Raw genomic sequence first — 11,829 nt, 5'->3', positions numbered from 1 at the left:
TTGGAAGAAATTATGCTAAGTGAAGTAAGTCAGACAGAGATAGACAAATACTATATGATGTCACTTATATGCAGAATCTAAAAAATGCAACAAACTAATGAATATAACAAAAAAGAAGCAGACACAGATATGAAGAACAAATTAGTGGTTACCAGTGGGGAGAGGGGAAAGAGGAGGGGCAATATAGGAGTAGGGATTAAGAGGCACAAACTATTAGGTACAAAATAGGTTATAAGGATATATTGTACAACATGGGGAGTATAGATAATATTTCACAGTAACCATAAATGGAGTATAATCTTTAAAAACTGTGAATCACTATATTCTATCCCTGTAACTTAATAATATTGTACAGCAACTATACATCAATAAAAATAATAATAAAATAAAGACCTATTTAAACAGTAAAAAAAAAATTGAAATTAAAAGCCATGCTAGTGCTCGCTTCGGCAGCACATATACTAAAATTGGAACAATACAGAGAGGATTAGCATGGCCCCTGCACAAGGATGACACGCAAATTCGTGACGTGTTCCATATTTTTCAAGGAAGAGAGGGAATACGGGGATATGTGTATAAAAACAGATGATTGAACTTGGTGTACCCCCAAAAAATAATAAATAAATAAATAAATTTAATTTAAAAAAAAAGCCATGCTAGATAAATTAACAGAATTGTGGTTTTCTTTCTTGCTTTTGCCTCATAAAATGGGAGGATAATAGTTAATGATAGAATGGATTCACCTAAAACATATTCTCTCCATTTTTTAAATATTAGACCCACAATTAGAGAAAAGGAAGGATTGGTTTTGTTTTGTTTTGCTGTTGTTGTTCAGTTGCTTAGTGTTTTGATTTCGTTTAATTTGAAAAGAGGTTAGAGGAGAAAATATAAGCTGAGATTTAAAGTTTAAAGTTTAAAAACACATGAATGTTGCCTTGTTTGGTTGGTATAGGGAGAACCTCTGATCGACCTAATCCCAGGAAATAAATTAGCACTTGCCAAAACATAAATAAATGGAGGCCTTCCTACCCCTAGAGTATTTGACCACACAGCCTCCCTCAGCACTTGCTTCTAGAAATGATATACCTATTTTCATGCCTGCAAATCTCTACTAAGAGATCTAGTCCAAATAATTCAGATATTCAAATATCAATTTTGGGAGAATGTGAAAGGAGCAGTTTTCATTTTCAGCTTCCATTGCATATTTTTTCTCCACTCAACATTTTTGAGATCAGTAGGCAGTCTGCAGGGTATAATCAGAAATGAAATCCCATCCAAAACGTGAAGAAATGCATGTTGGATTAAGGAAACAGCACTGGGAATATCTATTGAATTCCCCAGCATTTAGCATGTGTAATTTTTCAGTAAGGAATGTGCATTAGGGAATGTGGAAGGCCAGACTTTCTCCCTCCACACTCCCTCTTTTTTTTAAAAACCATAAACAGAGTTCCCTTTGACTGAGTTTAGAGGGGCTTCATGAACAGGGGCCAAAAAAAGTCAATGTTGGCTCCAAATTCTAACCATAAGGATTGTCCAACATTTGCATTCACTCAGCCTCACTTGAAACCTTTGGTTCTGGAAAGAAAAAAGAACTTGACAATCTGGTTAACATCTGGTTTTCTGGCAACAACTTAAAACTTTGCTGCAGCTTTCAATTTTAAGACATTGTGGAACTCCCCGTAGATAGTACCTGATCTTGGAAAGTTTAATGAAGCAGATGGCTCTCTTAAATAGAAAAATCTAACTGCAGGAGGCAAACACCCAACAAGCTCCCTCAAAGGAGCAACTGTTCTATTCCCCAACACCCACTCAGCCAACACCATAGGAAATCACTTTACAACTTGTTAGCAACTTTCTAAAAAGTGAAATAATATTTAAAGACCAAAGTAGTAAATTGCAGCCCTTTATCTCATTTCTCAGTCTCCTGGTTATCAGCATCTTCTATAACTCTTTCTTAGAGAAATTCAAATTTCTTCCCTATCTAGAGTCTCCCCCACACAGGATAAAGATTTTATTTAATTTTATTTTCCTTCAAAATAAGGGAGTACCCGTTTAAACTTCTGTTCCTCAGAACTATTCTAAGTGCTGCTCCTCAGTTCTATTCTAAGGTTTTGTATTATTTCAATCAATTATTTTCAGTAATACATCAACAAATCCCTCATGGCTTAGGATGCACACATTAGGAAGTGCCTCATAATTAGATGCTCTGTAGTAAAATAAATATCTCTCTGTTCACAACTCCTTCTAGAACCTCAAAGGAACAACTTAGCAACTGTGACTAATATCTTAAATCAACCACAAATACTCTGAACACCATATTTTTCTCTTCTACGGAGAAGAGAAGATATATGCCTTCCCACTTGGTACAAGAATGAAATTCTAGTACCTACAGCATGAGAAAAACTACCTATAGTCCCTTAGAATATCAGCTTCTGGTTGTTTCAATATTTACTGAGAGCCTATGTGGCAGAACTGTGCTTATTGCTAAGGCATACAAATAGCAAATGAGAAAACACGGATCCTGCCTCACACAGCTTATAGTCTAATGACTTCCCAATCCCCCAACCATATTCTGCCATGATACATATGGTAGATGAAGCACACATGTGTCACACACTGCTGGAAGTGAGTTCAAAATTATAGGCAATTCTCACTGTGCTATCCCAACTCCACCTATTCTCTTCCCACTAAGGAAAATGCTGAAACATAAATGAATAAGAGTGACATCATTATAAACATAACTTTGAATATATTCTTAAACTTTAAAAGGGCTGCATAATCATTGGATCTTTATGATTAATAATAAATTACTGGCAACAAATCATTTACCCCTCACAAATTATGACAGGATTCCAGGATATCTACATTGGGGGTGAGAACCACAGCTCTAGTTATGATTTCTTTGAAACTGCTTATAATCAATTTTACTCCCAATATCTCATTCAACTTTTATAAAACTGTAAGATAAGTGGGACATGCATTATCAGCCCCATTTTATTGATAAGGAAATTATAGCTCAAGTTACTCAACTAGACAGTAGCTAATTCTCTCCTAAGATCTCTGGCTCCAGATGACATGCTCTTACACTAATGTGTAAATAGTGTAAGAGCCATACATATCTTAGCCATACATATCTTCTGCGTAGTGAAAAAAAGAAATTACATAGTGAGGGCTTTACAAGCATTAAAAACTACAGCTAAAACACTGACATCAGAGAAAAGGTGGAGAACAAGACTCTAAGGAATTTGATAGTTCAGTCTCTATGCTGTATAAACTAGGTCTAGAGCATATGTATGGTGTCCAACTTGGTCCAGATTAATACATATACAAGTCAATCATTTCCTCTCTTTTGCCCACTTCATTGTTAGAGAATGCACATGTCCTCCCCTCAAGTCATCTTGCTGAACAGGTAGCAAGCGTCTCTGAGCACTGCTAGTTGGACCAGAGTGGAAACAGGACCCAACCTAGCCAATCAGATTCTCATTCTCTGAAATTTGAGTGTTGGATATGTAAGATATGTAAAGTCAGGGCTGAAGTGGCCATGCTAAAGATATGAATGGTGATTTGCAAACAGAGAAAATCAGACTATAAAGAGAAACAGAGAAGGATAAAATAGAAACACATACAAAAAGAGGAGAGGGTCCAGAGAGAGAAAAAAATAGCAAAAAAAAAAAAATGTTCTCACTCCCTGTGCAATCCCATATGAAGCACTAGTCCTCTAGGAGGCCAAATGTTATGCCTTATCCTGTGAGACACTCCTGTATCCTTCCAGTAAATTTCCTTTTCTTCTTCTCCTTCTTTTATTTTTTACTTCATTCAATTGAAGTAGATTTCTGTTTCTTGTAAATTAGAAATAGCTAAGGTTACCTATAAATGCCTGTTTTCCAGACCAGTGAGGCTAAAATACTTTTTTTCGTTCTCAGTTTCCAAACTTTGGGGAAGACCAAGGCCATCTGTAAGTAGAGTCCATACCCATTCTTTGATTTAAGATAAATCTGCCCTCCCAGAAAATTCTGCACCCCCCACCTTGTCCTGCATTCTATAATCCCACAAATCTATTATTCATGCTTCCTCCTTTACAGCCTATGTCAACCTCCTTATCAAATATTTGTGATGAACCCAAATCTTTTCTTCCAATAGTTTTTACTGTCTTTTTACCTTCTTAGTTTTAAACCTTACCACTTTCATTCTTTAATTCTTCCCTACTGCCAATTTCTGTAGGGGATATGGGGCACCATTTACTCTGTCTCATATGATTATATTTCTTCTCATTTCATTAAAACAGCCTTCAGAATTGTAGAAATCAATACTGACTTTTGGCCATATAAAGCAGAACTTCCCTAGTGCATAAGGCAGGTATAACTATGACACTATACTAGTCACTATATTTTTTGCTACAAAAAATAGAAGTCCTACGCAAATTGATTAAGGGAGAAATTTATTGGCTCACATCACTGTGGAAAGAACAGTAAAGAAAGTGTCAGAAGGACTTTTTCATTTTTAATCTCTACTTTTTTTCTGCCTGATGGTTTCATTTTCTCCTCTCACAGAAGGGTCTTCTCCACATGACAGAGCACTTAGCCACTGAGAGCATCTAAGCTTCACAGCTTCCATCACCGAGAAGCCTGAATTATTTTCTCCACTCTGAAAACTCCCAGGGAAGGACTCTTATTGGCTTCATTTCGATCAGGTATTCACCTGTCAGCTAGTCCACTGTGACAAGAAAAGGCATGGTGCTGATTGGAGTGGCAGCTTCCAGCAGAACCCCGTGGTTGGAATAGGGGTAGGGGTAGTACTCCTCAAAGAAGAGGAAGTACGCCAACAATTCCACTTCTGGGTATGCACCCAAAAGAAATGAAAGCAGGGTCTTGAAGTGATATTTGTACACCCCTATTCATAACAGTATTATCAACAATAGCCAAAAGGTGGGAGCAATGCAAGTGCCCATTGATGAATGAATAGAACAACAGAATGTAGCCTATACATACAATGGAATATTATTCAACCTTAAAAAGGAAGGAAATTTTGACACATGGTACAACATAGATGAACCTTGAGGACATTTTGCTAAGTAAAATGTTAGTCACAAAGATACAAATACTGTGTGATTCCACTTACATGAAGTACCTAAAGCACTCAAATTCATAGAGATAGAAAGTAGAATGGTGATTGCCAGGGACTGGGAGAACAGGGCGATGGGAAGTTGTTGTTTAATGGATACAGAGTTTCAGTCTGCAAGATAAAAAGAGCTCTGGCAATAATGTGAACATACTTCAACTACTACTAAACTGTACTCTTTAAAATGGTTGAGATGGTAATTTTTATATTATGTTTTATCAATTAAAAATTTAAATTTAAAAAATTGTTTAAAAAGAAGTACTATTCCTAGAAGAACAGGGTGACAGTCAGATGAAACAACCTAGACCACTGCAGTTAGAGGTAGGGAAGAAGACTGTTCATCCTATCACTAATGGGAAAGATTGTAGCGATGAGTAAGCAAAGGAACTATGGTGCTACACTAAGGAATGAAAGGAACCTTGTCTAGACTGACTGCATACAACCAGAATGAACAGGAAAGAAAAACACAGCAAAGCTACCAACAACAGCTTCACACAGATCTATAGCTTAAAACTATAAGCCGGGGGGTGGGGGTGGGGGGGTAGGGGGAATAGAATTTAACCTTAAGTTCAAACTGCATTCACAAGTTTGATTTCCTTAAAATACACTTTTAAAAATTGAATAAAAACCAATGCAGGATAGCAATATTGAGAAAAGTTAAAGAAGTCCAAACTCTACAACTCAGTATTTCCACTCCTAGATATTTATCTTAGAAAAACTCTTACCCATAATCACCTGATGACATGGACCAGGAATCTCTCTAGTAATGTTACTTGCGATAAGAAAACACCAAAATCAACTCAAAATGTCCCTTGACAGAATGGCTAAAAAAAATAGTGGAGGGGTTTTTTTTTCATACAATGGAATACTATGTAGCAGTGAAAATAAATGAAATACAAGCTACCCATATTTATGTGAAACATAATGTGGAGCAAAATTAATAGAATACATATTTATTCACATAAAGTTCAAATTGTGCATGCTCAAAAATCACTGATGGAAACACACAGGTATAAAGTAAAGCTTTAAAGAAGAGCAAGAGATGGTAATAGCTTTCAGAATAGAAGTTATCTCTGAGTAGACAGATGGGAGGGGTTTTAAGAAGGGATATGCAAAGGACTTGGTACTGATCTATTTCTTAAGCTAGTTGGTGATTACACAGGTGTTCAATTTATTATTAGTCTAAATGGTACATAAATGTTACACATACACATTATATTACCTTTTAGGATACAGTTTATAGCAAAATGTGTTTTTAGAAAGCTAAAGAGAAATCCTTTTCATGTCTCAACCGTGTTGATGCTGTAGGACCAAATTATTATTTAGAAGACACGGGACTCCAGTGTGTGCCAGAAATCAGCTACCCAATATTGAAATGTGCAACAAACAAGGATATATTTTATTTTACACTTGTCTCTTCAATGCATTTGTGTTTTTATATTATCTTCTGACACTCAGAAGACAGAAGAAGAAAAAACATAATGGAAAAAATTATCTGGGAGGAAAAGTTGACATTTGAACATATTGACCAATAGGCAGGTAGAGCTATGCATCTGCACAATTCACAATGAAGTTTTACATGAGCAGCTGAGAAAAAATAAATAAATATGGATCTGGAGATCTGATAAAAACGCATCCTCACTTCAATGCCTTATTGCTTGCAATGGGTGGTTCAAATCACAGCTCTTAGTAGGTTATATAAAGCCTTACCCCATGAGTGAAAATATTTCTGATTAGAACACTCCCCAGGCTACCTACTGTGTTCTGTTTATTCAGCTTATTTCAAACATTTGCAGGGGAGGGGGCACAACATTTACACAGAGAAAAAGCATGAAAGCTGTGACGTGGACTTCTGGCTTGACCTGGCAAGCTGGAACAGGCCCACAGATATAACACCCAGATACTAAAGTTCACAGACACTGAAGTTGTCTCTGTCTTTCAATCAAGTGGGGTGATTAATCACTGCTGAGATTTTTGACATACGTTCCTGGACTAGCTGACCTTTGCTGGAACCTAATGTATGTTCCAAAAGGTCTCCACATAAGAGAGGATTAAAAAATTAATAAACTAGTGGTTTATATATGCGATCCAGAGTGATGGGTATCTAGAAAATGTCCTTTATCAACCTCTGAGCAGCCGGAGACTTTACCAATCATTCCATTTTGAAAAGGAGCATTCTCTCCCACAATAGAGGTAGCATGGATTTAATAAATCGTCTTTGGGCATTAAAAAAAAAAAAAGGTTTCATACACAAGTGCTGTCCTGTGTTTTTTCTTTCAAAAGGAAAATATAAGTGGGAAAATATGTGGGGGATATGTTTTATACAACATCTGTTCCTTCTGAGTCTCTCTGAGGCCACAGAAAATTGTCCAAGAATATTGGATACCAAAGGGAAAACAAAACTGGTGACCTCACAACAAACAAAAATAAAGACAGAACACGTACAGAATAGTATGCGTAGGAAAAATTAATTTGAAGCCTATGTTCTTTTTGGCAGGGCCATAGACATGAACAATAGCACAGGAAAATATTACTCAGAACTATAGAAATGAACTTCACTGTATAGAGCTTTTAAAAAAAAGTTGCAATAGTTGCAAAACAAAATAAAAAGCAATCCAAAAATTGTCCAAGACCACAGTCCCCAATCATCAAGTCTGTCCAAAGAGAAGAGGCCAATATGGAAACACTGTGTAGGCTGGATTCCAGGACCTTCCCTTTGGAATATCTCCTCCACTCCTATTCAACACTCGGGCAACATTTATTAATTGCTCCTAAATGCAGTTTTCTGAAGTTAAGCTCTCTAATGAGTTGTCCTGTTAAACCACCTAGAAACATATCTGTACACAGGTGACAGAGAGGACCTTTTAATTTAGCGAGATATATTTTGTTATCTTTGTAGGTCACACCTCATGAAAGAGGAAACTGAAAACAGATTCTATTTAACAGAAGCTTTCTTTGGATGAAATGAGCTCATCCATTTGGAAGCTCTGATCAAGGTGAAAACAGGAAGTGATGCCCTTTAAAGTAGCTTAGAAATGATTATAAATAACCGTGATCTGAGAGGATCAGAAAAGGGAAGTTTTCCGGATCAATATGTGCAGTGGAGGCTAACACAACATTGTAAAGCAACCATACTCCAATAAAAGTTAATAAAAAAAAATTATGATCCTAACAAGGTTTCAGTGTGATCTTTTTATGCCAGTGTTCTACCCAGCAGAGATCTTCCCTAGAGCCTAAAAGTGCTATGAAATGGTGGAAACTAATGGGGTGAATATTTTTAATTACATAATTTTTTTACAACCTCTCTGTCCTCTTTTCTATTGGAATTGGGACATAGACAAATACTAGGCACCTGGGCAGAGGTAGTGTAGAGACAAATTGTGAATTGTCACTGTCCCAACACTTATTTTTGTTGTATACAATTTTTCTTTAACACTCCACTCTTCTACAGTTAGAAAGATATCCTCTTTCCCCAACTCTCTACATTTACCAAAAGGTAAGTGTTCTAATGACCCCCTACTGATGGTTTTCTGCTATATCAACTTTATAAACTACTCAATTCAAGTCAATCCATGCATTGACAGCAAACTGATTTTGTTCCAAGTTCCTATTGTAATTAATTGGTAATGCCTCCTGGAGTATGTACTGGCAAAGATTCTAAGGCCCAACTGAGGTTCAGTAGCAAAGAGTACCATGGTTAATTTGCAGGAATAGAGGATGGGTACCATATATGCCATGTATTTGTCATCCTTATGCAAACACTACTGCTCCTAGATGCTACAACTCTATAGCTTTCTTTTAACATAATTTCCCCAGACAAGTTCTTTATCCAAAAGTTAATTTTGAAATTAGAGAGCTCAGTCCTGTAGCTACTTGATGGAGGAGAATATATGGGATGGACTCAACTTTGCAGAACTTCTCAGTTCACCCTACATAGAAAGCAACTGTAATGAGTTAACAAGCAAGGAAGTATAAAAGACACACTTTTTATATGTTTGTTTTAAATAATACTTCTCTTCTGCTAAAAGTGTCCTAAAGACAGCCGTGTTGACATATGTATAAAGGCAGGAGGAGATGAAGGCTTGGAGTATAGGATATAGTCTGGTGCCAATAAAAACATGCATACATAAAAGTATTTTTAAAAGTGAGATGACTATACCTTTTGTAAATGGGGCCTCTCTAATAAAATAAAGATCGAGTCAAACCAAATCATTGCCATGAGTTTAGAAGTAAATGGACTCAGAACCAAGGAACAGCCAGTTTATCTCGGAAATGTGCAGTGCTTTCAGGAGGAAGGGGGCCTTGCTACTTCCTCCATCCCACCTCCATCCCCTACTCCCTGCAATACAAAGCATTTACAAAGACAAGTGGAAATGTGAATTTGATGCCTGTTGTAAACTTTAAATGCCCTTGGCTCACTTCTAGTATGTCCTAGAATATTCTAGATGGTCTATAATATGTTCTAGCCAATCCGTCTCAGCAGCTACAAGATTTTCTTTTGGCTAAGGACTATTTTTAACATCTTAATACAGATGTGTCTCTTCTTTCTGGTTCTATGACTAGACTTTCCTCTCCCCATATTCCATAACCAGTATTTCTCTCCTTCTATATTATGTTGGCTCTAATAAAAAATAAAATTTGAGTCAGGCTAAAATTACTCTGGTATCCTTTATCCATTCTACTGGATATCTGAAGACCACCAGATTTCTTATAGGCTAGAGACCCCCTTCTAAAGCTTAGTGGTAGGGAAGGCTAACAGACTTGAGAAGCACTCCATGTTCCTCTTTCTTGATCCTTTTCTCTTAAACTACATAAAAACGTACACGGAATTTGATAGACAAAGCCCTTCCAAAGTGTCAGAGAGCTAGGATGTTTTCTCTCCTGTTACTTTGAAAATGGACAACCACCCTTATCCTAGAAAGATCCTTAAAAATAATTCTAATCATGGTCTCAGACTCAGGGACTGAGAAATTACTGTTGGTTAGGTGGGCCCTTCTGTAATATCAGATTATTCCAAAAGGAAGGTGTTTTCTCCACCATCTCTGAGATCAGCCCATCGCTAAATATTTTCAGAATTTTACAGTAGAAGAGATTAAGCCTCAGCAGAGTCAGGAAATTCAAAAGGGATATCAAAAAATGTGACCCAGTACTGGTTTTTTAAGGACAGCCATTCAGACAGAAATCTAAATGCTCTGGTGAACGGATGCTGTATATATGTCACACAGAAAGGAAGGCAGGCATAATTCAATTGCTATTCACCAAAATCCTCAAATGAGATAAATGTAAAAGAGGTCTGTTAAAGTAGGGAAGGGAGATAGTTTATTTCAGGGAAAAGATCAAACAGCTTTCTATGACTTAAAAATCCCTCACGATTTTCCTTTTCACTCTCTACCATGATTTCTTTATCTGCTAACACTCTCATATATATCACACACAGGATTCTAGTGGTTCTATTCTCTCATGACTCTGAGCCTTTGCAGATTCTGTTCCTCCTGCTTGGGCAGCTCCCACTTCCAGCTAACTACCAGTCATTCATGGACCAAGGACCACATTCACAGGGAAGGCTTCCTGACCCTCTTTTCTTTTCAGGCCTGGCCTTTGTATATGCATACCTAGTGCTCGCTAGTAATTTAGTGAGTATTGAGCAGTCTTTTCTCACCAAACTTAAAATCTTGATGGTAGGAACCATTCATTTTTTTTCTTTCCAGTCCTAATCTAGAAGTAAGTACCTAAAGACCTTTAATAATATTTATTGAGGAAAAAAAGTGTAACCATTTAACGGATGAAAGAATGAATGTTAAAGTAAATAGTAGAATCCAAAGGACAAGATAATGGAAGATGTTTTCACAGCAAGATGGGTTGCAACACAGAAAATAGGGATCAGGAAACCAATATTGGACTCAATTCTATATAAGGAGTTTGCAGAAAGAAAATCTAGTTCCTGGCAGAGCTGGGGTATTAAACAGGGCTTTGGCCAAAACATGGCAGAAACTGGAGTCCTTAGTAACTGGAGAAGAGGAGTAAAAAGGAGTTGATTATAAAGTTAGAAGTGGTAGGGTTAATGTCACCCTATAGAACAGGACAAGGATTCAGTCATAGTAAACCCAATAATAAGCAGGCATAGCAGGAACTCAATAAATGGAGAATTGGGCTACCAAGTCTGGAGTGAGACCAAGAGCAAGGCTGAGTTGACGCTGTACTGGTAAATTAAAGAGACCCTGCAGAACCCTCCTGCACTGCTGGTGGGCATATAAACTGGTACAGCCATTATGGAAAACAGTGTGGAGGTTCCTTAAAAAACTAAAAATGGAACTACCATATGAGTGAGCAATCCCTCTCCTGGGCATATACCCTGAGAAAACCATAATCCAAAAATATACATGTACCACACTGTTCACTGCAGCACTATTTACAATAGGTAGGACTTGGAAGCAATCTAAATGCCCATCAACAGATGAATGGATAAAGAAGGCGTGGCACATATATACAATGGAATATTACTCTGCCATTAAAAGGAATGAAATTGAGATATTTGTAGTGAGGTGGATGGACCTAGACTCTGTCATACAGAGCAAAGTAAACCAGAAAGAGAAAAACAAATACAGTATGCTAAGTCATATATACAGAATCTAAAAAAATGGTACTGATGAACCCAGTGACAGGACAAGAACAAAGATGCAGATGTAGAGAACAGACTTGAGGACACAGAGT

At 37.0% G+C, this 11,829-nt stretch overlaps 1 non-coding gene across 1 annotated transcript; it reads left to right on the top strand.

Annotated features, from left to right (window-relative positions):
- Positions 1 to 437: 437 nt before the first annotated feature.
- On the top strand, positions 438 to 544 carry LOC130846890 (U6 spliceosomal RNA). The gene has a single exon (XR_009051685.1). It is a non-coding gene; the product is annotated as a U6 spliceosomal RNA (small nuclear RNA).
- Positions 545 to 11,829: the final 11,285 nt, after the last annotated feature.

This window comes from Hippopotamus amphibius, chromosome 2 (genome assembly GCF_030028045.1).
Source record: "Hippopotamus amphibius kiboko isolate mHipAmp2 chromosome 2, mHipAmp2.hap2, whole genome shotgun sequence".
Taxonomy (NCBI): Eukaryota; Metazoa; Chordata; class Mammalia; order Artiodactyla; family Hippopotamidae; genus Hippopotamus; species Hippopotamus amphibius.
Note: the sequence above shows the minus strand (reverse complement) of the source record. Positions and strands in the feature narration are given on the sequence as shown.